Source organism: Lemur catta, chromosome 8 (assembly GCF_020740605.2).
Source record: "Lemur catta isolate mLemCat1 chromosome 8, mLemCat1.pri, whole genome shotgun sequence".
NCBI lineage: Eukaryota > Metazoa > Chordata > Mammalia > Primates > Lemuridae > Lemur > Lemur catta.
The window spans coordinates 21,734,220-21,761,234 of record NC_059135.1 but is presented as its reverse complement, the minus strand read 5'-3'; positions in this window follow the sequence as shown (position 1 = coordinate 21,761,234).

The window sequence follows — 27,015 nt, the reverse complement described above, 5'->3', positions numbered from 1 at the left end:
TAACTCTTCAATTCTTTGAAAACTGAGACAGGCGAGGAAGCTGCAGAAGAAAAGTTTGAAGCTGGCAAGGAGCAAGGTGAAAGCATGAGCAGGAGCTTTTATAGTAGTTTCCTTGGAAGAGGCAAGGCAGAGTAAGCAGGTTTACGATTGGCTAATTGAAACAACTTCAGCGGGCTCTGAGGTATATGGTCTATCTCTAGTTTTCTGGTACCTGGGCCTGGGATGGTTAGTAAAAAGGAATACTGCTTCCTGGAGTGTAAGAGGCAGATAGAAGAGGTGGCTCAGGTAAGTGCTCCCGGTAGGCTTCTTTGCATCTGAAAGGCACCCTCTCAGGGAGAATGGCTTGCTCTCTAATTGGCTAGCCCTGAGAGGGGCAGTCTCTTCCCTGTCAGCAAGGTGCCAGATGTCAGAGCATCATGAATGCACAATATAAGAAAATACAGTTCATACAGAGATTGAGATAAACTCAAATTGTGAAACAATCTTAAAAACATTATGATCTTCAAAATGGTTAAGATTATAAAAGTCAAAAGAAGACTTAGAAATTGTTCCAGATTGAAGGAAACTACAGAGACAACTAAATGCAATATGTAAATTGGATCCTTTTTATAAAAGATGTTACTAGGACAATTGATGACATCTGAATGGGGTCTGAGGATTATATGGTAGCAATGTGTCAGTTTCTGATTTTAATGGTTGTGGTTATATAGGAGAATACCCTTGTTTTTAGGAGATGGAATTGTTTGGGGGGAAGTTTTTTGTATTGTACTGGCAACTCCTTGGCAAGGAGTTTTTAAATGTTTCAAAATTTAAAAAAATTATAATAAAAATATAAAAGAGTAAAGAGACGTTAAATCAGCATATTTTAAATTCAGAAAATATTCTTCTAACTCATATCTTGAATCTTGAGTTTTTCTTACAAATTACAGCTGCTTCACACACATTATCACATTTGTTCTACAGCAGGACTGCAGGTGCTTCAATTTCCTGTGTGCAATGACAGGAAAACAAGTTACAGGAGTGTGGATGGGTGGATCTTAGCCAAGCAGAATTGCTAACCCAGGCTCAGGATAAACACCTCAGAAGTTAGTAGGCTAAGATAGGATAAACCACCTGAGTTCCACCTGTAAGTAGGCAAAAGAAAGGGACGACAAAGGATTGGAAGCAGCTACAGACTTCAAGGAAGTTTAGGAATACAGATAAGACCCCACCACTTCCCTGTGGCCATGAGATTCTTCTCTTCTTATGGGGACAGAGCCGAACTCTCTTTGACCATCCCAGCCCTATATTTTCAGAGTTGACAATTGCCTGTGACTACACTCTGGGTGTTACTTTCCCACCAGTCTTCCCACTGCTTCTCCTGAGTTGGAAAATAATAATAATAATAAAACCTTGGAAAAGAACTGCCAGCAGGCTGATTTTTGCTGATTTTTGAACTGAGAGCCTGGCTTTTCTCTGGGCTTTGATCTTTGAGACAAGTCTGCCTTTGGCTTGTTTTCCTCTTGATCTTTATCTGAGCAAGGTAATAGCTCCTGTACTAGTTTTCCAGAATATGTTTCTCTGTATAATCGTCCCTCCCTATACATTGTACTCTGGAAGTTGGCAAAAACGTTAATTTCTTCCGGAGATATCATAGCAGGCCATGCCTTCTACTTCAATGGCCTGGACTTAATTGTCAGAACAGTATGGAATTGTTCAGGGTAAAGGAACTTTCTGTGTATCAATTAATATCACATATTAATTGTGTCAGAGTAATGTCTCCACCCTCACATGCATCCACTTCTTGTAACATGGCACAATCAGTACTTACTCTTAGAGACCACAATATTCGTTTATTCAGCAACAATTTCCTGAGCACCTACTACAACTACACCTACTGGACACTATATGACATAGTGAGTGAAACAGGAATAAATAACTGCCCACTTGGGGTTTATATCTAGCAGAAGAGACAATGAACAATGAGCACAATTAATAAGCAATTATGCTCAAAGATGATAAATGCTATGGCAAAAAAAAGTGTACAGCAAGCTAAGGGCAATTGGAATTATTAGGGTTGAGACGTGCAAACTGCCACTTTAAAAATCAAACTAATGACAAAAAAAGAGAGTTTTACTTTTTCAGGAAAAAAATAGAGACAGATTTTTAAATTATAATGTATACGGTTATGAAAAGAAGTTGTTGATTTTAATAAGAAGCAGCTTTGTTTGTATTGTGGACATTTTGTCCTGAAATCTCCATCCCCAGGGCCCCCCTAGGCCCACAAAGGGAAATGGAAGGAACTGAGTCAGGGCCGGAGCAAAGGAATCAGCAGAACCTTGCAGAAATAGCCAAAAGCAAAGAAGACTGAGGGGACTGTAGAAGAGGAAGAGGTGAGGCAGAGAGACTCTGGAAGAGGAATTTCCTTATGCTATCAAAGATGAACTCAATCACTGATGGGTGGTAAGTCGAGGAAAAAAGTACAGACATCTTTTGTGGTATTCACTAGATTCTATCATTCTTCTTGGTTGGCTATTAGTGGGCTATTTCTGGGAAAGAACCATGACTTCTTTTCCTACCTTACTTGTCAAGGTGACTAATGACCTTCAGGTCACATGTAAAATGGCCAATTCTCAGTCCTCATCTTCCTTGACTTCTCAGTAGCATTTGTGTAGGAGATCGTGTCCTCCCATTAAATGCCCTCTGCTTACTTGATCTCTGAGTCTCTACACACCCTCTGTTGCCCTCCATCTTCTCTGGCACCAATTCTCAGGTTCCTTTGTTGATTCCACTATACACTCTCAGCCTCTACATGTTATAATGATCTAGTCTTCTTCTATATCTATACTTATTCTCAGAGAAGTTATATCCAGGCTCATGGTTTTAAATACCATATCAGTGACGATGGTTGCCAAATTCATGTCTCTAGCTCTGAACTTACACTGCTACTCAACATTGATACTTAGATATCTAACGTATATTTCAAATTTAACATGTCTGAGACTAACTCTTGATTTTTCCCACTCACACCTATCCTCTTCTAGACTTTCCCATCCTAGTAAATGACAACTTCATCCACCTAGTTGCTCAGTCAAACCTTGGAGTCATCCTTGATGCACCTCAATTATACTAAGAATACTCCCTTCTCAGAGTCTTGGCAGATGCTGATCCCTCGCATTAGAACTTCCTTCTTCTTCCCACCCTCATAACTCACTCTTTCCTTCCCTTCAAGTCTCTGCTCAAATGTTGCCTTTTCAGAGAGTTCTTTTCTGATAACCCTTCTAAAACTAGAACCTTCTGTCACAACCTAGCCCCTTGCTTTATTTTTCTTCACAAAAATTCTACTATTGATATGCTATATGCTTGTGTATTTGTTTATTACCTGTATCTGTCATTAGAAAATAAGCTCCATTACAGCATGGATTTTAAGTATGTACATCTCTATCACCAAGAAGAGTACCTATCATATAATAGATATTCAATAAATATTTTTAGAATTAATAAACAAGAGAAATATGGTTATATAATGTAGATATTGGATGTATATGGATTCAGGCTAAAATTTTACTGAGATCAAGATGGTCCCTGTATATTGCTATTGGGAAGCAAAACAACTTGAGACGTTTGGGTGATTTAAACCAAAACCATAAATAAAGCTTAAAGAAAGTCAGTGATCCTCGGGAAGGCTTCTAACTATAGATCTGTGCTGTCCAATATGGTAGCCTTTAGCCATTTGATTAAAATCTTAAAAAATTAAAAATTCAGTTTCTTAATTACACTAGCCACATTTCAAGTGCTCATTTACCACAGATAACTAGTACCAACTGTACGGACATTTTCATCACTGCAGAAAGATCTATAGGTCAGCACTGCTATAGATTAATACCCACTTTGACCATACCTAAGTAATTTCACAATTACTTAGCTCTTTTCCTCTGTCACAATTTGCAAAATATTCAAAAAGTCCACTGTTTAGGTATTTCAGTATTTTATTTCTCAAGCTGTCACTACCTTTCAAGATCTACTTCCATAATAGTGTGTGTAGAAATATACACAATTTTTTTCCTGACGGTTATTTTGCTCACGTCAATCTGTTGCCACTGTGTATTCTATATGATTTAACTGTTTTACATCACTGGACCTACAAATATTTCTTGAATGCCTCCTATATTAAGAACCCCATGTTTGGCCTTAAGGGATAAAGAATATGTAATTTTAATTGAATCTGCAACATGGTTTGGAGAAGGGAGTGAAAGGAGATGGTGAAGTCGATCAAAAGAATGTTACATTATATCTACTATTGAAAAGTGACCTGAACTAAAAAGATGGCTTGGGCAAGAAATGGAAGAACCCTGGCAGAAATTAAAGGTAACATAAAAGAAAAGCCAACAAGACTTACGGACTGATTGGTCATGTGTGACATGGAAGAATAAAAGTCAGCTATAACTCTTGAGTTATGTAATTTCTTACTATAAGTGTACTGCATTTGTAATAGAAGCAGCCAAAGCTTAGGCAATTAAGGTATTACTGATGGAAACAGAGAAATCAGATGGAAAAAGAAAGTTTTTAGAAGATTTAATAATATTGATTTTGAAACAATAATGGTAAGACAGTCAACTGAAAATATACACCCAGCAGCTGGACTGGAGGGCAAAATGTTTGGAAATCATCCCTAAAAATGTGTAAAGATGAATGAAAATGACAAAGACAACAAGGAAAAGGTCAAATGTGAACATTTTCCCTCTCCTTAGGCATCAGCACCTTCAAATATTTTCAGTCTATAATTACATACTCCTGACTGCCACCAGCCCTGCGCCTCAGTCAGTGTTCTGCCGATTTTCACTAGTACTCTCTTCCAAGCTTTCACCGGAATCAACTTTCTATTTATAAGGTTATAGTACTGTACTCCAGTGAATTCTCACATTAATAATTTGTCTACTTCTTTGTACAATCTCCTAATTACCTGATGAACAGAAAAGTATTTTTATACTGTGGAAAGTACATGCAAAGTTTGTATATTTTGGAATGTAGCCCAGTTATACTGTAGTAACATAATCCATTAATGTGTAGATGTTTACATGCATTTTAGGCAATTAAGGGTGTCTTTCAGGTTTAATGAGTATTACAAAAGCAACTGAGACTTTGTAGTATAAACTCTATGGACTGCATGTTTTTGATGTTGAACCTGAGGAACATAGCATTTTAAGAATGATTAAGAAGACTGAAGGGCTCTGTTTTTGCTTAAGGCAAATGATACCTACATATCTGTGAAGTTTTGATAGAACAATTTAAATTATTATATCTCTTTATGCTTAATGCGTATTTATATGTACATTTTTACATATAACTTCATTTAATTAAGTATAACTTCATTTTAATTAAGGACCCAGCTCAACAGGACCATCAGTGAATGAGGATTTAGGTGGCCATGGTATACTTCAAAAAAAGCAAAATAAAACGACATAAAGACAAACAAAAACAAACAAAATGTTAGAAAATTTAGAGGCTACTTGGAAAGACTCTGTGATTAAATGTATTCACTAATTATTAGATAATGAAATATTTTTATAATGAAAGTATAATGTGAAAAGGGACTACAGATAAAGGAAACTTAGCCTTGTCTAGGGACTCAGGGAAGGCTCTCTAGAAAGTCATTTTTTGGCTGTGTCCTGAAGGAAGAATAGAAGTAATGCAGAGAAAGAGGAAGAAGGAAGCAGAATCTAGGTGCAGGCAATAAATCTTCCTACAATCTCCTATCCTTTAAAAAAACAATGTATTACAAGTATGAAATATATGGTTCTATTAATTAAAATAATATTATAAAATTTAAAATCTTCGTATGTTCTTAAATGGTGCGAGACATATGATAAACTAATCATTTAAAGAATGAGGAAAATTATTTCAAAAATGAAAAAACTTTTCTATGGCCCTTTGGAAATGCCACTAATCAATGGGAGAATTTTGTTTTTTATACTTGGTCACATTTCCCAAAGATTAAAATCTTCCCCAGGTGGCAAGAAAAACAATAGGAGAAAACTACCATCTTCACCCAAGGAAAATGTTTCCAATGACTCCTAATATCAATAACCCCTGGCTTGAAGAATGCTATTCCAAAACTCTGGGAAGAATTCAGACGTCATGTCCAAATATTAGCAAAATTAAACAGAAATTCTAAAATTTTGGTGTGATTTCAGTTGCTTTTATATGAATCAGGACATTTTTCTATTGGAATCTTCCTACTGATTCTAGACCATCAAAAGGCATTTTGAACTACTTTTCTGGATGACTGCTATACATGTGTCTCTATCATGTACTGTTTTAAGGCCTTAACTTATGTTACAAATGTGAATCTGATCTTTTTGTCCAAGGAAGGAGACTATTATTAGAAAAAGATATCATTTAAATTTTTGCCACATTAAATAAAACACTTAAAATCATTATAACTACAAATTACTAAAATCATAAAATTAAGTGAAATATAATTTAAAAATATTAAGCCCCTTCTTGTCAATGTAAATTAACAAAATTAATATAAATATAATGTCAACAAGCTTTCCATTTAATGATAAATAAAAATAAATACAATCAACCTAATATAACCAAATCATTTTTTAAAAACACTGGCTATGAATTTAGAGAGAACTGGCTTTGAATTTGTGCCTTACCTAGCTTTGCGACTTTGGGCAAATTTCCTGAATTCTTCGAACTTCCATTTCTTAATCTGTAACATGAAAGAAATAATTTCTAAGCTGCAAGGTTTTCTTTTGGAATTAGACAACAAATTACATAAAGCACCTATATAACTTTGGCCAATAAACATTAATTCCTTTTCCCCTCCCTGTCCCTAAAATGTTAGGTGAATTCCTTTAATGACAATAATATCCACTACTGAGAGAAGGAAATGAACATATTTGTAAAAACCACATTACAAAAACACTTAATCGTTTCATAACTCAATTAATCCTGATTATTAACTTTAAAAATCTTATTCTTTCATACAATATTATCCTTCATTGATACTGTCCCAATTACATTTATTAGGAGATAGTTAATAAACTGAAAGAGTACTTGAGGTTTTTGTGAGCATTTAAATTTTACTTTTTTCAGTTCAGCATATGAAGAATGATGAGTTTTCTAAAGCCAAATTTCAGGATGAAAGCAATAGAGTTATCATATTTTCCTCAAATATTTTCAAAGAATTATAACTTTAAAAGATACTTGCATTTACCTACACAGAAACCCCTTCTTATACACATAGGCTTGGCTGGATTCTGGAACTTCAAAATAATACTTTGCAAAGAGTAACTATTGCCTTCTATTGGTAGATGTTCTTGGCGTCCAGATTACTTAAGGCTACAGTTTTGTTGATATCCACCAAACGTTCAATAGTTGAAAATCTGTAGAAGATTATTATGTATACTGCCAAAGGGTATCAAGATAGTCTACTCAAAAACACTTTGTTAAGATTTTTGACTTTGTTGGAAGTCACAAATATCTGATTTGTTTTTCACAGCAATTTACATTTTCATTTAGATCCAACTTAGAGCTCTGTAGGGTGATTTTAATATAAAAAGGAACCCATAAAATTACTGATGTTTATAAACTTTATGATGATTTTATAGAAGATAAGAAACTAGAGTTTAAATCATAAGGGCACAAGAAAAATAATTTTTATGAAAGTGTTCTTTTTATCGTAAACCTAAAATAAAAATAAATATTTGGATCAAAATTAGAGACCATGAAATATTAGCTATATTCCAAAAGATCTATTGACCTCAAATGGTTACTGTTATTATATTCCTTCTATTACATTATGGAAGATGTTTGAAATATAATTTACTATTAAGTTTACACAACAAGGCTTCAACATGAGAATGCTTATAACATTTTACAAATTAAGAAACTGAAACTCAAGGAGTTTAAGAAATTTGCTGGAGATCACAATGCTAGTAACTAGTGAAATAAAATCTAAATTCAAGTTTTTCTAATTACAATCTCAAGCTCTTTCTGCCTCCAAAATTAGGACCAGAGTAATAATTTTTCCATATTTTAGTCAATAAGATCTTAAGTTATGGCCACAAAAATCACAATTACTAAAGAATTAAGTGTAGTTTGGCATCATGGATACTACACTGTAGTAAAATAAGAAATGGACTCTGAGTCCAGAAACTGGCTCTAATCCAAAATTAATTACAAAATATAATTATTATATTTATTACTGTGTGAATTTCAACAAAGCAATTAACTTGAAAAGAAACTTATTACTGATAATCTAGTCCAATCTAAGTGCCAAAATTCTACTACATACAAGTGATTTCCTACATATTGTTCACAGATTTTAACTTTTTTAATGTTTAAAAGTTGATATATGCTAATCGATAAAAGTCAATATTAAATAAGTTCTAAAATAAAAACTTAAGATTTCTTCTCTTTGAATCTGTAGTCCCACTCAACAAGAAAATAGTAAAGTTTCATATGTTATATATCTAGAAAAGTCAATTTTCTTGATATGTTTAGAAACTTTTTACTCAACTATAACATATATAAACACATACAATTCATAACTAGATTGCTGATGAATTATCATAAAGTGAACAACCCATGTAATTATCACCCAGATTCAGAAATAGAATATGGCAAGCTTCCCAGAAGCGCTTTTCATGCCCTCTTTCAATTACCATCCTCCTACCTCCCCAGAGATAACTGTTATCCTGAATCCTGAAACAATAAACTAGTTTGCCTGGATAATGAGATTGTACAAAATGTGTTATATTCTGTGTCAAGCTACTTACAGTCAACATTATGTTTGCATAATTTATCCGTGGTAGCAGTAGTTTGTTTTCTTACTTTATGATCTTGAAACTTCTAATATACAGAAATATAGATGTGAGATGCATATAGAATATCCTATATTCTAATATATAAAATATCACAATTTATCCATTCTACTGTTAATGAACATTTGTGTTGTTTTCAGTTTGGAGCTATCATGCACAATGTTGCTATGAATACTTGGTTCAAATCTTTTGCTGCACATGTTTGAGTTATTATTGGGTATTTATATAGGGGTGTAATTGCTGGGTCATATTTGTTATGCTCAACTTTAGGAGTTAGTGCTAGTTTTTTGAATCCTGTCTCCCATCAGCTGTGAATGTGAGAGTTCCAGTTCTTCTACATACTCCCTGACAGTATCTTCAGAATTACTTTTTCAAATTTCAGTGGATTTTGGTGGGTGTACAGTGGTATCTCATTGTGATTTTAATGTTAATTTCCCTGAGTAATTTTTTATATGTTTATTGGCCCTGTGGATGTCCTCTTGGGAAATACCTGTTCGTGTATCTTACCCATTTAAAAAATTAGATTGTCATTTTGTTATTGTTTTGTAGCATTGTGTATACATTTTTATTGTTAATTGTAAACATGCTATGGCTTTTCTTATCCTTTTCATAGTGTCTTTTGATGGTCAGAAATTTCTCCATAAATTAATAAAGATTGGCTAATTGAACTACATTAAAATAATACCATTTATAAATTGCATCAAAAACATAAGCTACTTAGGAGTGAGTCTAATGAAAGCTATAAAAGACCTATTCTTAGAAAGTTCTAAAACAGTATTGAGAGAAATTTAAAAAGACCTAAATAAATGGAAGTATATGCCATGGCTATAGTATGGGAGCCTCGGTGTTGTTAAAGTTGTCGACTCCCCCCAATTGACACACCGATTCAATACAATCTAAATTTTAAAATGAGTAGGTTTTATGTGAAGTTAAAATCAACTGATTTTGAAACTGGTATGGAAATACAATTAGCCAAGAATACCCAGGGTAATCTTGAAGAATTAGAGAAAAGTTGAGACTATATAGCAAAACGTATCATAAAGCTAAAGTATTTAAGACAATACAGTATTGGCACAAGGATAGACAAATATACCAATGAACAGAATAGTGAGTTCAGAAACAGAGCCACATACGTACTCAGTCTAGATTCACGACAAAGGTGGCAGTGCAGAGCATTTGGGAAAGGAATGTCTTTTCAATAAACGGTGCTGGGTCAACTGGCAATTCAAATGGGTACACTCTCTTCTGAATTTTCCTTTCTTGCTATTTAACCATGTATTTTAGCAGTCTTTCCATATCAACACGTATAAATCTAACTCATTTTAAATAGCTGCATAATAGCCATAGTATAAATATATCTCAACTCATTCACCCATTCCTGTCTTGATTGATGTTTAACTTTTTTCCAGTTTTTTTTCCTGTGGACACTTTTGGGAGTATATCTATAGTATAACATTCTAGAAATAGAATGCTGAATCAAAGGGCATATTCATTTAAAGTTCTTGGCATTATTTCCCTCCAAAAAGGCCACCGCTAAGTATGCTCTTACCAAGAGTTTATGAAGGTACCCAGAATGTAACATAAGTGACAGATGTTCCATATTTGTTCCACTTTTACTGTTCATGACTCACAAAGAACTTTACGAGCAAATTTAATCACATTAACCACTGATAAATTAGAATGAAAGTAAGCCTGCCTCTGCAGAGATTAAAGTAAGGGCTGACTGAGCAAACGGTGAGCTACTCTATGATGTGCATGCAGAAGTGGTCTTAGAGTAGGAATAGGAAAAGCTCAGAAACATCCTTCTAGAAAAGGAGAAAGCCACAGGACAGAAGCCAGATTTCGGCTCAGTGGAGAAGGCTAACTCAAGAGGCAATGTGCTGACTAGGGGTAAAGTCTTCTCAATTTCTGTGCTGACCAAATTACACCCAATTGCCAGAGATTGACTAAATTGTCAAGTCATCAAGGAATTCTGTAGTATTGAATATTGTGTGGTATTTAAAGAAGTGGGTCATCTGCTGGGGTGTAGAAATCTCATTAAAGCTTTTCACTGGAATGGTATTTTTGTAACTGGATTGGAATTTTCCTACACCCAAGCAATTCAGCTAGCACTGTCTTCCCTGAATAAAATAACTCCCCTTCTCAAACTACACAAATCCTCCTCCTCATCTTTCAAGGTTCATCTCAAGCCCCATTTTCTCTCTGAATACCCCCCTTGAAACTCAGTTCCATTTTGACAGAATTGTTCTTGGCATTCAACATTACACTTTATCAAATGCAGTTTTGTAGTATTCTTTCATTGTTTCGTGTCTGATGGTATCATGCGTGCATATTTAGTTTCTCAAAATTTACTATGAGAGGATAAGATAGAAACCTTGCTTGTACTTTTTATATGCCAGGCACTTTAGTGTCACATTTAATCTTCACAGCCATTCCCTAAGGTATGCATTAATATTTCCACTTTTTAGATGAGAAAATAGAATTTCAGAGATATTATAATATATGCCTTGCTTTATCAGCTAGTTATTTAAGTGGCACTCTGGAATTCAAACTCAAGCTATTTTACTACAAAGTCACTCATCACAATATCTTCCTAAAGAGTGCTCTGTATGTGTTTTGTGTTACAGAAATTATACTTAGGCATCTGAATCTATGATATTAGCACTACCATCACCACTAAAGTGGAAGGAAAAATCATGGGCTTTGAGGACTGGAAATTAGACCTCCAATCCTGGTTTCACTACTCTGAACACCGATCTCTTCCCTTTCTTAAGGAATACATACAAAAATCTATCCAACTACCAAAAAAGGAATCAGTCTTAAGTAGTACATTAATGCTGTTCACTTTTCAGAAGTAGTGTAACACAGTGCTCAAGTTGGGCTTTAGGGTAAAAAGAACCTGGGCTTGAAGATAGGATCTGCCACTCCTGAGCCATGCCAGTATCAGCAAGTTATTTAATTTCTCTAAGCCACATATCCTCATCTGTAAAATATGTTTGATAATCACCATCTCACTGGATCATCAGAAGGATTAAATGAGGTAATATATGTAAAAATTTTAGCATATTGTTGGTCCATAGTAAGTGCTTCATAAAACTATCATTTGTACTCATTCCTACTGGATTAATAAAAAATAGACATCTATGCTGTAAGTACACTAATAATTATACATAAACATAAAAATTGATCAAAACAGAAAGTTGGAAAAAGAGAAAAACATTATTTTAAATTCCTTCAGTGTTAGTGTCTGATACTTAGTAGGTCCAATGCCAGAGTACTATTAGGTGATATTATAATTCACAGCTGTGCAGTCAAAAATATTTTTGAAAGTATAAAAATAAAAAAATCAGCTTTTCCTTAATCAATTCAAAAATAAGTTTATCTTACAAGGTTATCAGTCACTTAGTAAAATTATGAGTAGTAAGAGATATTTGAACTCAAGTCATAAAGACACACACCTTTTAAGATTCCTGTAGATTGGCTGAAATAATGAAAAACATACAATTATCTTGATTTATTTTCTTACTTTTGTCTGTATTTAAGCAATAAAAATAAACCAAGACAGATCTATTAATAGAACCAGTAGAACTGACTTAGGTAAAAATGGTGAACATAGATTTTATTTCTCTTGATGAGAATGTTTAAAAAAAAAACCCTTAAAACACATAACTTTTAGATTACATGTCAACATGTGCTCTAACATTTCTAGAGAGATTTACAACTGAAGTTGGCAGAGCATTTGCATACGACATTATTATATTATGGACTCTTTTATAAGGGGGAAATACATCAATATTTTTTTAAGTTTTCTTAAACAAATTGAAACTATCTAAAGGATGCAGATATGACTGAGTTAAATCTCATCCCCAAAGCTTATATACTTCTTTTCAAGAATCTCATTTGAATGCTAGTTTATCAAGTCAAGCACAGCTATTTCGGGATGGGGGAGGGAGAAGGACAGCAGAAGTTAAATTTGATGTTCATTAACATGAAGGGAAATTTCTTGCCCCATTTAACTAATATCTTACTTGGTACAGTGTGACAAACAAATTTTAGTTGTTAAAATCTATTATACCTGCTTTAAATTGCAACTCCCTGTAGCCAGAGGCTCAATAGTTGCTTAAATTCAATTTGAGTTGCCAGGGGCTATTAATGGGTAGGTTTTCTATTTATTTTCTTAATTGTTCTTTATCTAAATTATCACTGATGATGAAATCTTATGTGTGTTACACTCCCACATAATCAGAAGGTCTAAATAATTTTTCCCCTTCAGGATAATGATATGGAACTAAAGGCCCATAAAAATCTTTAGGAATAGTTTGCATTTTGTTTCAAAATAAACAATTCCACTTGAACTTTGACAGCATTAACAAAATATGGAAATAATAAGCAAACTGAAAGTTATCAATGCTAAGCCCATAGTATTTAGTAGTAAATGTATGTGCTGATTGACTATCACAATTTATCTCTAGCAGTAGAATGCTCTTCAAAACTTTTAAAACTCAAAGTTTTCTGTCTCAAGTACAGCTTTCTAGTTGATGTGTTTCTGTGTATGACATGACATTGACATTTCATTCTTAAATTAATTACTGAGTTTATGATATAACAGCCACAGTAAAATACACACAAGGCATTGGAAAGGAAAATGTAACGTTCATCTATACTTACCATTTCCAGAAGAGGTCTCTAGAGAGCAAGTAAAGTTATGGAAATAAGGGATATATGTTCAGTCATTTAAACATAAAATTTAACTCTTCAGCTTTACGTGAGCTCTTTCTTTTCACCCACGCCCCTTTCTCTTTTGATGTCTGTGCTCCTTCATCAGATAAAAGGCTGTCTAAAAAACTGATCAGAAGTAGACACAAGAGAACAGGTTAATCCCAAGTGCACCGGTGTAATGTGTCACAAAACAGACAATGTAATTATCTCAGCAGCCTGTTTAACCAGCTAATTCGGCAGCTTTGCATACCAGAGGTGAGCTCATCTGTTCACTATATTACCAGCCAGGACATTTTCCACCAAGATCACTACAATTTTACAAAAGCTTGTAAAAGCCTAAGGATTGAGTGTCTCATTGAATGTGGTTTAACAGCTTTTTGCAATCTTTTATTTATAGGGAAGCAACAGACTAACAAAGTGAAGAAAATGCAGATTAGTATTGTACAAGACCCCCAAAATGAAGGCAATGATGTAAATATCCAAATGTGTTCACTGAAAATGAAATACCTCTCTCTTTACTGGAAATCTCTGCAGAAATGTTAACGACTCAATAGAAATGTGATTTTGATAGCAAAGACATATAAGTTCAATTTTGCTTTTCTTAGTAGTAAATTTCTTTGCCATCAAACACATTCTGCATTTTGCTAATACCAACACTATTTGGGGGGAATCATGGGGGCATTAATGTCACACTGACCTGGTTCTTTGACTGTTTTGTTCACTGACCTTGGGCAACTTACCCCAACAGTTTCCTAATCCTTAAAATATGAATAATACTGACATATTGTATGGTTACTGAGGGGCTTAAGTCATATGTCAGTGAAATACCTGGCACAAAGAGATGGCTAAATATATAGTAGCTACTTTATTTCATGAGATACACATACATACCCGTGTATGCATATACACATACATACACAAATACATGTATATATACACACACAGACATACATCTATACCCATTTTCTATATATAACTCAGTAAAAAAGTGTAGGAAATAGTCATGTGTTGTCACAAATCTTTTCTTTAAAATGACTATCCACGACCACAATGACACAACCACATAACATAAAGGTCCAGCAACTAGCAGAGTGCCTCATGTGCTTAATAATACTTGTTGAATGAAATAAACACAACAGACTAGTGGAAGGAAAACACTGCAGAATATATAAAATTAGTCAAGAATATTGGCAATATTTTAAAGTGATGCGTTTTCCTGTTCAGCATTTTCCACAATTAAATTTTTAAGTCAAAGGACAACAAGTTGTATATCTTACAGCTTAAATGTAGGTTATACCTGTGATGTCACGTTTGATCATTTGACATAGTTAAATGACAACTTTGACAGGAGAATCAAAGACTTAGATAATGATAAAAATCATCTTATAGGTGAGGCAGAGAAAAAGGAAGGTTCTGATTTATATATAGTAAATTATGTGGAAAGGCCTGTTCCTATACCAAAGTGATGAGAAAAGCACAAATGAATTATATATATCCAGGGAACAAAATGCCCAAGGCGATGGCAAGGGAGAACTCCACAGCCAGGGTTGTGGCCAGGATATAGACTTAAGAAAGAGCCAATCACCATCTCCTAGTCTCATGGCATGGAAATCTCAGCTTCAACATCAAGTTCAAAGCCAGGGGAAAACAGAAAGTCTCTCTGACTTTGGCTTCCATTCTACTCCCCATACACACTGTCCACACATCAGCCAAAATGAAATTTGGATTATGCTGCTCCCCTCTCTAAACCCTCCTGTAACCCCACTATGATTGACTCATCTACTTCTCCCAATTTATTTCAAACCCCTTCTTCCTTGACCTGGTCCACTAAGACTACATTGGCATCATTGCCATTTTTGTACAATAGCCTAGGGCCTTTCTACCTACCATTAACTGTCAGAAAGTCTCTTCTTCTTCAGACTTTTGCAAGGCTCACTTCCTCACCCGCCTTCATTCAGACCCTGACCAAATATATAACCTCCTTGCAAAGGCCTTTGCTACGCTTTCTAAAACAGCAACTCCAGTCACTGTCTTTTAATGCTGCTTTATTTTTCTTCATAGCACTCACCTGGACCTCAGTTTACATTATTTATTTGATTATGTATTTACTGTCTCTCATCCCCCTGGAATCTTAGCTTAGTGAGGCCAGGAATTTATTTCATTCACTTGTCTATCCCCAGTGCATAGAAAGGTCCCTGGAATATAGTAGAGACTTGGACAGATGGTTATATTCATATTTGTAGAATTAATGGTGGGAAAGGAGGTCATTAACTCAATGTTTGTTCATTCTAGTTTCATATTGTACAGGAATTAAGAATTTCCATGGCCTGGTGCCACCATTAATCTTTCAACTCTTTAAGTAGTAGGGCCACAATCTTATGCATTTTGACATTATGCACAATGTCTGGTACCCTGTGGCACTTGAGAAAACAGTTGTCTAGCAAACAAAAATTTTTTAAATGAACAAAAAGAGAAGGACTCAATGGAGAAGTTTTGAAGGTTTTTTTAAAAACTGAGAATCATAGTGTATTTTTAAAAGTAATTAAACATGTCATGATAATACTTCTGTGGTATAAAAACAGATCCAGTAACAAATATCTCTGTCTCAGCCATTATTGAAAACTACCAGACACTGATTTTATCTTGCACAATTTTTAATTTTGAATATACCCTTGGTAAGGTCCCATTATGATTATTCCTAACTTATAGGTGAAGAAACTGAGGAATATGATTGCTAAGCCTCTGGCCCTGAATCACACAGCTAGTAAGTGCCAGAATTTGAATCTTAGTGAAATTAACAGATCTCTTTTGGAGTCCTTTAAGATCTACCCTTATGATTGACCTGATATTTCAAATATTATTTTCCCAATTGCCTTTTAACATTAATACAATTTCCTACTTCTCTCTTCTAACAATCAAGTTAATACCACCAAATTAAAAACTTCAATGTTGCAAAGTTTAATTTGGATACCAAAGTCTTAAAACATCTTTAATAATAAATGCATATCTCCCCCCAAAGTGGGGTGGGTTAATGAAGGTTAATGTTGTCCTTGGGGTGGTAGAATTTAAATTTCACGAGCCTCCTAGGCTTATTTAACAAGAAAAAAATGTTGCCATACTTTAGTAAAACCTGCATTTCAAGGTACTTCTGTGATTTATGAATTTCTCTCCTGTAGAGAACAAGTGATATATAGCTGGAGTCTAATTCATTCCAACTCATCACATGTATTTTGTAAGTCCACATCACCTTTCTAAATCAATAGGCAGCTAACAATGAGTTGATGTACTTGGGTTTGAAAAGAGACAAAAATTAGACTGTGTACTACTCCTTGTATGGGATTCTGTTAATGTATTGTCATATGGTATCAGGTCAAACACCTTAACTCAATTTTTAGACTCATTGCCCAATATTCCTCAGCTCCTGTATAATTTACTCTTCTACTATGCTTGCAGGCAATATTAATTTTCATGGGTTAAAAAGGGTCATTAGTTTATTACTAAGTCCCTATATGGCCTTTGGCAAAGAAAAAGTGTTACATGAATAATGACTATATATGTCATATTAATAATCTCTTCCTCAAAACCTTTATTTTTAAAGTTTTCTTAATTTTTGCTTTTGTTTTCAGATAATTTATATATAAAACTCATCATTGTGAGGTATCTTTCCTTTATTCACATATTTATTTATTCATTTACTCAAAAATATTTACTGAGAATCTAATATATTCAAGCTTTGTGCTTGCACTGAGAATACAGTGGGAAAAACACAGACACAAAGGCATCTTTAAATGCTATAATTATAAAATTAAAGTTAAAAAAAAAAAAGGAAGTCAAAATTTATTTGCATATAATACATACCAGGCAAGGTCCTAAGGTTGAAGGAAATGATACAGTACTTTGAGGGTTACTCTCTCTCTCCATTAATACAGCGTTATTTAAAAATATATCCAATGTATATACATTAGCTATTTTAATATTTATGTATGTGAATTGTAAATATATGTTGCTCAATATTTTGCTAGATTACTGAGGCAAATTGTAAATTTATTTCTATGGAGTCTTTAAAAAAATTGTTCTTATCTTTTGGTCATGTCTTAGGTGTGCTTGGGATGAAAGGCAGACAGATAGGTTCATTTTGGGGGGGAAAAAAACTCACGGTATTCCAGGCAGAAGAAACCACAGAAGATGAGATAGGGAGTCCCATTTCATTAAGTCATATGGTGAAGAAGAACAGTGAGAGATAATGTTGAAAACACAGCTTGGCAGGGGTGCGGGCAACTGTGCTTGGCAGGTCAAGAAGTTTATAGTTATTTTCTTTAAAAGAAAATTTAACTTTTTTAAACAACTTTATTGAGGTATAATTGATATACAAAAAACTGCGCATATTTAATGTACACAATTTGATGAGTTTGAACAGATGCATACACCTATAAAATCATCACCACAATCAAGCTAATAAATATTAATATAGCCATCACTTCCAAAAGTTTGCTCACGCCCCTTTCGATTTTTGGTTTCTTGTTTTGTATTGTGGTAAGAATATTTAACATGAGATCTACCCTCTTAACAGATGTTTTAAGTACACAATATTATATTCATAATTATAGGCACTATGTTGTACAGCAGATCTCTAGACTTCATCTTACATAACTGAAACTTTATAACTATTGAACATCTCCCAATTTCCCTTCCTCTCAGTCCCTGGAAACTACCATTCTACTCTTCGCTTCTATGAGTTTGACTATTTTATATTCACATATAAGTGAGATCATGCACTATTTTTGTCTTACTGTGCCTGACTTATTTCACTTAGCATAATGTCCTATAGGACTGCAGTTCCCCAATCCCAGAGCCAAATACCAGTACCAGTCTGTAGGCTGTTAGGAACTGGGCCACACGGCAGGAGGTGAGCCGCAGGTGAGCAAGCAAAGCTTCCTCTGTATTTACAGCCACTTGCATCACTGCCTGAGCCCCGCCTCCTGTCAGATCAGCAGTGGCATTACATTCTTATAGGAGAGCAAACCCTACTGTAAACTGCACATGTGAGGCATCTAGGTTGCACGCTCCTTATGAGAATCTAATTCCTGATTATCTGAGGTGGAGCTGAGGCAGCGATGCTAGTGCTGGGGAGTGGCTGCAAATACAGATTATCAATAGTAGAGAGGTCTGCACAGAGACCATAATAAATCAATTGCTTTCAGACTCATATCAAAACCCTATCAGTGAATGGCAAGTGAAAATTAAGCTGCATCTGGTGGCAGGCTTTATAGTGACAAGTGAGTTGATGTACTTCAATTGTATAGCTGCATCTGGTGGCAGACTTTAAGTCAGAATCTGACACTTATTTTAGTCCATGCATGGCCTGCCCATTGTTTTATTTACCACTTACATCAGCGCCTGTTTCTTGCACTGTGCACTTTTCTGTCACAGTTTTGTTAGGCCCATAAGCTAACTCTAGCAAATATGAGTAAAAAACAAATGTCGTTGGAGAGCTTCTTTGAAAAGGGGGAAACACCCAATGATGAGACAGCAGAAGACTCTAAGACTGCCAACAAAATGAAAGCTGCATTTAAAAGAAAATACTAACAGTCCTACTTAATTTACGAGTTCATTGCAACAGGTGATTCACATTCTCCAAGCCCACTTTTTATAGTATGTGGTGACCAGCTATCCAACGAAGCCATGAAACTTAAAAACTGCTTCTCCACATGGGGACCAAGTACCCTGCTTTAAAAGACAAGCCTTTGGAGTTTTTCAAAAGAAAACAATGTCAACATGAAGAACGGAAGCAATTATTGAAGGCCACCACTTCATCAAATGTGTCTGCACTGAGAACATCATTTCTAGTGGCTAACAACATTGTAAAAGCTAACAAGCCCTTTACTGTTGGTGAAGAGTTGATACTGCCTACTGCTAAGGACATTTGCCATGAACTTTTAGGAGGGGCTAAAGTTCAAAAGGTGATACATGTTCCTCTTTCAGCTTGCACCATAACTAGACAAATTGATGAAATAATAGAGGGTAGTGAGGCACATTTCTTAGAGAGGATTAATGAGTCACCATAGTACACAATCCAGGTTGAAGAAACTACTGATGTTGACAACAAAGTAATAATGCTTGTTTTTGTGTGATGTATTTTCAGGAGGATAAACATGAGGACATGTTATGTGCACTTCTGTTGTCAACCAACACCACAGCTGCAAAACTATTCAAGTCTTTGAATGAATACATGTCAGGAAAACTGAATTGGTCATTTGGTGTCAGTATAAGCATGGACGGAGCGGCTGCTATGACTGGACGGCTTTCTGGTTTCACAACTCAGGTCAAGGAGGTCGCTTCTGAATGTGAGTCTGCTAAGTGTCATCCATAGAGAAATGCTGGTTAGCTGAAAAATGTCACCTGAACTAAACAACACTTTTCAGGATGTGATTAAAATTAGCCACCACATTAAAGTACATGCCCTTAACTCACGTCTGTTCACACAACTCTATGAGGAGAAGGACACAGAGCATACACATCTCTTATACACAGAAGTGAGATGGCTTTCTAAATGCAGATCACTGGCCAGAGTTTTTGAGTTATGAGAGCTGCTCCAGAGATTTCTTTTAGAAAAACAGTCACCATTGGCAGCACATTTCAGTGACACAGAATGGGTTGCAAAACTTGCTTACTTGTGTGACATAGTCAACCTGCTCAACGAACTCAATCTGTCACTTCAGGGGAGAATGACAACTGTGTTCAAGTCAGCAGATAAAGTGGCTGCATTCAAGGCCAAACTGGAAATATGGGGGAATTGAGTGAACACTGGGACTTTTGACATGTTTCAAACATTAGCAAAGATTTTGAAAGAGACTGAGCCAGGGCCTTCTTTCTCCCAGCTGGTGCATGATCAGCTATCTCAGCTTTCAAAAGAGTTTGAGCATTACTTCCCAACCACAAAAGACCCCCAAACTGGGAAGGAATAGATCTGTGACCCACTTGTGAATAAGCCAGAATTGACTTTGTCCATGCTAAAAGAGGATCAACTGCAACAGATGATGGTGACCTTCAAAGTGTGTTTGAGACAACTTCAAATCTCCATACGTTCTGGATTAAAGTCAAGGAAGAACATCCTGAGATTGCCACAAAAGCGCTGAAAAGCCTGCTTCCGTTTCTAACATCCTATCTTTGTAAAGAGGGGTTTTCTGCAGTGACAGCAACCAAAACGAGATTATAGAATAGACTGGTCATAAGCAACACACTTCGGGTGTCACTGTCTCCCATCACCCCCAGATGGAACTGTCTAGTTGCAAGAAAACAAGCTCAGGGCTCCCACTGATTATGCATTATAGTGAGTTGTATAATTAAATTATTTCATTATATATTACAATGTAATAATAATAGAAATAAAGTGCACAATAAATGTAATGCACTTGCATCATCCCAAAACCATCCTCCCCCAACCCCTAATCCACAGAAAAATTGTTTTCCATGAAATCAGTCCCTAGTACCTAAAAGGTTGGGGACAACCGCTCTACGTTATCCATATTGTCACAAATGATAGGATTTCCTTCTTTTTAAAGGGTGAATAGTATTTCATTGTATGTACTTATAGCTATAGCACATTTTCTTTATCCATTCATCTGTTGACAAACATTTATTTCTATACACTCACTGTTTTGAATAATGCTACAATGAACATGGAAATAGAAATATCTCTTTGAGATCCTGATTTTAATTCTTTTGGATATATACCCAGAAGTGGTATTGCTGGATCGTATAGTAATTCTATTTTTAATTTTTTGAAAATCCTCCACAATGTTTTCCATAGTGGCTGCACCATTTTACATTCCCACCAACAGTGTACAAGGGGTCCAAATTCTCTATATCCTTGCCAACACTTGTTGATCCAGTATCAACATAAAAAAACAGCTGCATTTCTATATACTAACAATAAACTATCCAAAAAGGAAATAATGAAAACAATCCCATTTATAATAGCATCAAAAAGAATAAAATACTTAGGAATAAACTTAACCAAGGAAGTGAAAGATATATATACTGAAAATTATAAAACATTGATAAAGGAAACTAAAGAAGACACAAATAAATGGAAAGACATCCCATGTTCATGGACTGAAAGACTTATTACTGTTAAAATGTTCATACTATACAAAGTGATCTGCAGATTCAATCCTATCTCCATCAAAATTTCAATGGCATTTTTTACCGAAATACAAATTAACAATCCTAAAATTCATATGGAACCAGAAAATACTCTAAATAGCCAAAGCAATCTTGAGAAGGAAGAACAAAGCTGGAGGTATCACACTTTCTTTTTTATTTATTTCAGCATATTATGGGGGTACAAATGTTTAGGTTATGTGATTGCCTTAGGGGTCTTCTTCATAAATTCTTTGCCTAGGCCAATGTCTATAATAGTATTTTCAATGTTTTCTTCTAAAATTCTTATAGTTTCACACCATAGGTTTAAGTCTGTTATCCACTATGAGTTGATTTTTGTGAGAGGTAACAAGCATGGATCCTGTTTCAGTCTTCTACATCTGGCTATCCAGTTTTCCCAGAACCATTTTTTGAATATGTATTCTGTTCCCCAGTGTATGTTTTTGTCTGCTTTGTCAAAGATTAGATGGCTATATGAGGATGGTTTTATATCTGAGTTCTCAGTTCTGTTCCATTGGTCTGTGTCCCTGTTCTTGTGCCAGTACCATGAGGTTTTAGTTACTATAGCCTTGCAGTATAGTTTGAAGTCTGGTAAATTGATGCCTCCCATTTTGTCCTTTTTGTATAGGATTGCTTTTGCTATACAGGGTCTTCTCTGGTTTCATAGGAAGGATAAAATTATTTTTTCTATATCTGTGAAAAATGATGTTGGTAATTTAAGAGGGATTGCATTGAATATGTAGATTACTTTGGGTAGTATAGACATTTTAACAATGTTGATTCTGCTGATCCATGAGCATGGTATGGTTTTCTACCTGTTTACATCCTCTGCTATTTCCCTCCTCAGTGTTTCGTAGTTTTCCCTGTAGAGGTCTTTTACCTTCTTAGTTAAATATATTCCTAGGTAATTTATTTTCTTTGTTGCTATTGTGAAGGGTATTAAGTCTTTGATTTGGTTCTCAGTTTGACTGTTGTTGGTGTATAGGGTTGCTATTGATTTTTGTACGTTGATTTTGTAACCTGTATCACACTTTCTGATTTCAAAATATATTACAAAGCTACAATAATTAAAAGAATATGATACTAGCATAAAGATAATATATAAACCAAAGGAACAGAATAGGGAGCCCAGGAAAAAAAAAAACATGCTTATACAGTCAACTGATCTTTGGCAAAGGTGCTAAGAATACACAGTGGGGAAGTGATAATCTCTTCAACAAATGGCGTTGGGAAAACTGGATCTCCACAATACAAAAGAATGAAATTGGACCCTCATAAAATTCTAAGAGTTTATAATTCATATGCAGGAGAATAACAACATAAGAACTGGGCTCTTGAAAGATCAATCTGTCAACAAGACAGAGTGTGTTGAGGGAAGGGAAAGCAGAGAAGGAAAGCAGCTAAAGCGGTGAGTAGATGTTAAATACAATGAAGGCTTAAACTAGAGGAATGGAAGTGAGAGTGCAAAGGTCAGAGAAGATGCAAAAACAGAATTAACAGCAGTGGGAAACAGATTGCATTTGGTCTCAAAGACATTTGCTAACAAAATAAGACAATTTTTTTTTTAAGAATTCACCTCACTAAAGATTCTCATGTAAGGAAACAATACAAGGTTTTTTTAAGGTTTCCTCACCTAACAATCTCTAGATAGAGTTGCTTTTCTAGGAAATGTTAATAATAAATAATAATGTTAAAAATAAATTTTATTTATTATTAACAAGGTATTATATAATAATCATATGACAAATACTATATTTATATAATTACATTTATTTAAATAATAAATATTTATTGAGTACTTACCAGATAGTAAATTAAAATGAAGCAGATAGCATGTTAAAGATTTTACCTATTACATTCATTATCTAGTTAAAACCTGTAATAAATCTACACATAGGTACAGTTATTATGCCCTTTACAAGTGAGAAAATTGAAAATTAGAGAACTTAAGCAACATTCAGTCAGGATTTGAACTCAGTTCTACAGCATGTCAGAGTCTGCAGCATAAGCATTTTGCCAACGTTACATGTGAAACAATAATTAGTTCATCCTGAAGACCACAAAACTTACAGAATTTGCCCTACCCATTTACCATCAAAATAAAATCTTCAAATCTTGAATTGAAATATGACAAATGTCTACTGAGCATCTATCATGTGTTACCCTCTCCTTTAGAGACACAGACACTGTATTCTTGGGTATTGAAATCTTACATGGGAGAGATAAAGAAAAAACATAAACATTCAGAGAATTTTTTCATTCCTACTGATTAGCTACTTGGACTCTCTGTGCTGATTAGGGGAAGTAGGTGGAAGAATTGGAGAGCACTAAAAGGCACTTATTGTACCCATGGAGTGACATGGATCAGCCCACTGAAGAAGAAAAAGGCTTCTGAGAGCTGGAATGGAAAAGTAAGGACTAAGAACAGAGTCGGCCCATGCCAGAGGCTTTACAGGAAAAAAAGGAGAGAGTAAGCCATTTATACTTTGGAGAAGAGAAACCTTGGGGAAGGGAAGATGCTCAAAGGAAATTTTTAAAGAAATTTTGCTCTATGATGTGTTGTATAATGCCACCTTTAATGTTCTCAAGAAATATTTAGGGAAGACCCACATTACATTTAAAGACTTTGGGGGAATTCAATTGTTGTAACTCCGGATGTATCACCATACTAATTAGGATATACTTAGACAAATCAGCCTCAACATTTTATATATGTGCTGAAGTATGTGTCATGACCATTCTGAGATATGGTCCAGGTAGTCTGTTTCTATTAATCATTAAAGTGCAAAAGTTTAAGAATGAATTTCCTCTTCTTTGCAAATTATGTCAGATTCAAGGATAATCCCTATAATAATATTGTCACTCATTCAAGTTCTGAAATCCTTTTTTTGTAAGAGGGTGACAATGCAGTGGAGGTATAATTAGCAGGAAGGCAGTTAAATCTTACCTGCATGAAGTATATCATAGCAATTAGAATCATCTACCATGATGGAGTTTAAACAATTAAAATAATCTACTGAGGGGAAAGGGTAGAAGTGGGAAATCAGGGATTGAGAATGGCAGCCTCAGAAAAAGCATCCACTCACAGGTGACGAACACCCAGTTCCCTGCCTCCAAGTTCCATAGTACCAAGTCTATCTGTATGTAGAAGGCCTATAAAAAACTTAAATCTGTAGCTCACTAGGACACAACCAAAATTGCTTCTGGGCCTTCTCTACCTTCATATTTTAGGAACAATTTTTTTCTTTGCATCCCATTTCCCCAGGAACCAGCTTTCTCCTCTATGCTCATGTTTTCCCATAATTACCAATACCCATGGATTCAAATTTGTAAACTAGAACCTATACTCTGACAAAGGTTTAAGAAAAGGTATGCAAGATTAAAACTCTGACAAAGATTACTAAACAGAATCACCTCATGTTTGCCCTTTTCCCATCAATTAATCTGCATCAGACCCATTTTAGATTTGGATTCCTCAGTAATTCCTAAGGTAATCTACCTCTGAAGTTGCTCTCATTTTTGGACACTATCTTGTTTATTAGCCCGAGATTTGTCTGGTTTTGTTCTTCCATCTCTTGGCTAGTTATGGCTCCCTCCCTTTAGACTACAGAACAAATCTTACTCTCTTTCTAACACTCCATTCCCCAAACCAAACCCAACCTCAACTCGCCTGTCATTTTACTGCTGAGTCATCAAGGAAGTGAGAAAGGTGAATAGAGGAAGGCTAGTCTGGCAGGTTGTGAGGGCAAGTGTGGCAAAGGAAATCATGTCTTGAGAGGTTCATATAGATAAGTTCAACAGGTACTATTAATTCATTCAGGAAGAATCTGAATTGGTACCCAGGGCTTTAGAGCCAACCAAAAGAGACCCATAAAACTCAGGGTTTGATTCAGCAGGCTGAGATTAACTATGGACACAGATGCAAATTAGGCATGGTAAAACAGGCTAAACATGGTCAGATATCCAGATTAAAATATTAATATGTCCTGATGGGTAGGATGGGATACTGGATAGAGTGTGAATGAAGAAACCAAAACAATCATTTTGATTTGGTATAAACAAGGAACCCAAATGGGAATAAACTGAAGATGTGAGTGATCCTAGGGCAAGAACTGGGTACCTCCTATTCTGGTTTTAAATGTCCTTGTTGTAAATATCATTGACTGCTTTGGAGAATGAATTAACATTGTAAGGTGTTTTTGTTGATAGTTATAACAGGTAGAGAACTAGAGACTTTTATTTCACACTCACCATTAACTTCCATTATGTTCCCAAATACATAATGTATTTGCCTTATTTCCCTATTTATATTTTCTTCCCATAAAGCATGTGGGCATCTCTGTATACAATGTCTGCTCATTTAGAAATCATCCATAATTGAACATGAACTGAATAGTAATTATTTACTCTATATAACAAATAACTTTTTTTAGTTAATTTTGTATGAATAATTTCTCACACTACAAAATGTTAAATGCTGTCATCTGCCAAATGATACGCATGTTTTATCCTGTATTGGTAGGGTCAAGAATTAGTAGTTAAGAGGGTTAAGGGAAAAGAAATTATTGACTTCAGTTCTTGCACCACAGTTAGAATGAAAAATATAGGTTTTTTTCCTCCCCTCATCTTTGCCAGCATTGTTGCTGTTGAGTATGTTAAATTACCTTATTTCCTCACTCTACCCTAACGTCGACTCTTTAAGTACTACATAACCATAACCATGCAAGAGCTAATCGTGAGGTTGTAGATAAGGTTACATGAGATCCTCTGAAAAACACATCTATGGAAGCACAACATATTATAATTAAGACAACTTCCACAGTTTTGAAATCTAAAGGCCCCAGGGTTGGTTTGGTTTGATGCCAGAATATGTCAGGTTGACAGCCAACAATCCTTGCTTGTTTCTTTCTTTTTTTTTTTTAATAAAGAGAAGCCTTCTGGCATACTACTCCTGCATGTTACATCACCACACTGCCACAGGAGTTTGATGAGTTTCAATTGATTTAAGCCAGCACTCAATATAAAGTGATAGATTCTGGACTGACATCTAAAGACAGGACAGTCATTTTTACCTTGGCTCAAAAGGGGAAAGGCTGGCTTCTCTTCCTTATTGAGTACTATCCCCTTTTCTTGTTCCTATTAACTTCTACCCAGCTAATATGCAGCAATATTAAAAAAAAAAAACAAGGAATATCATGAAGATCTAAAATTACAAATACATATTAATAAGTTATTTTCTCTAACACATTAAACTAAGAAAGATTTTAATTGGATTTAGGGTTAGAAATCTCATAAACTCTAAAATGTATGGGGTAAA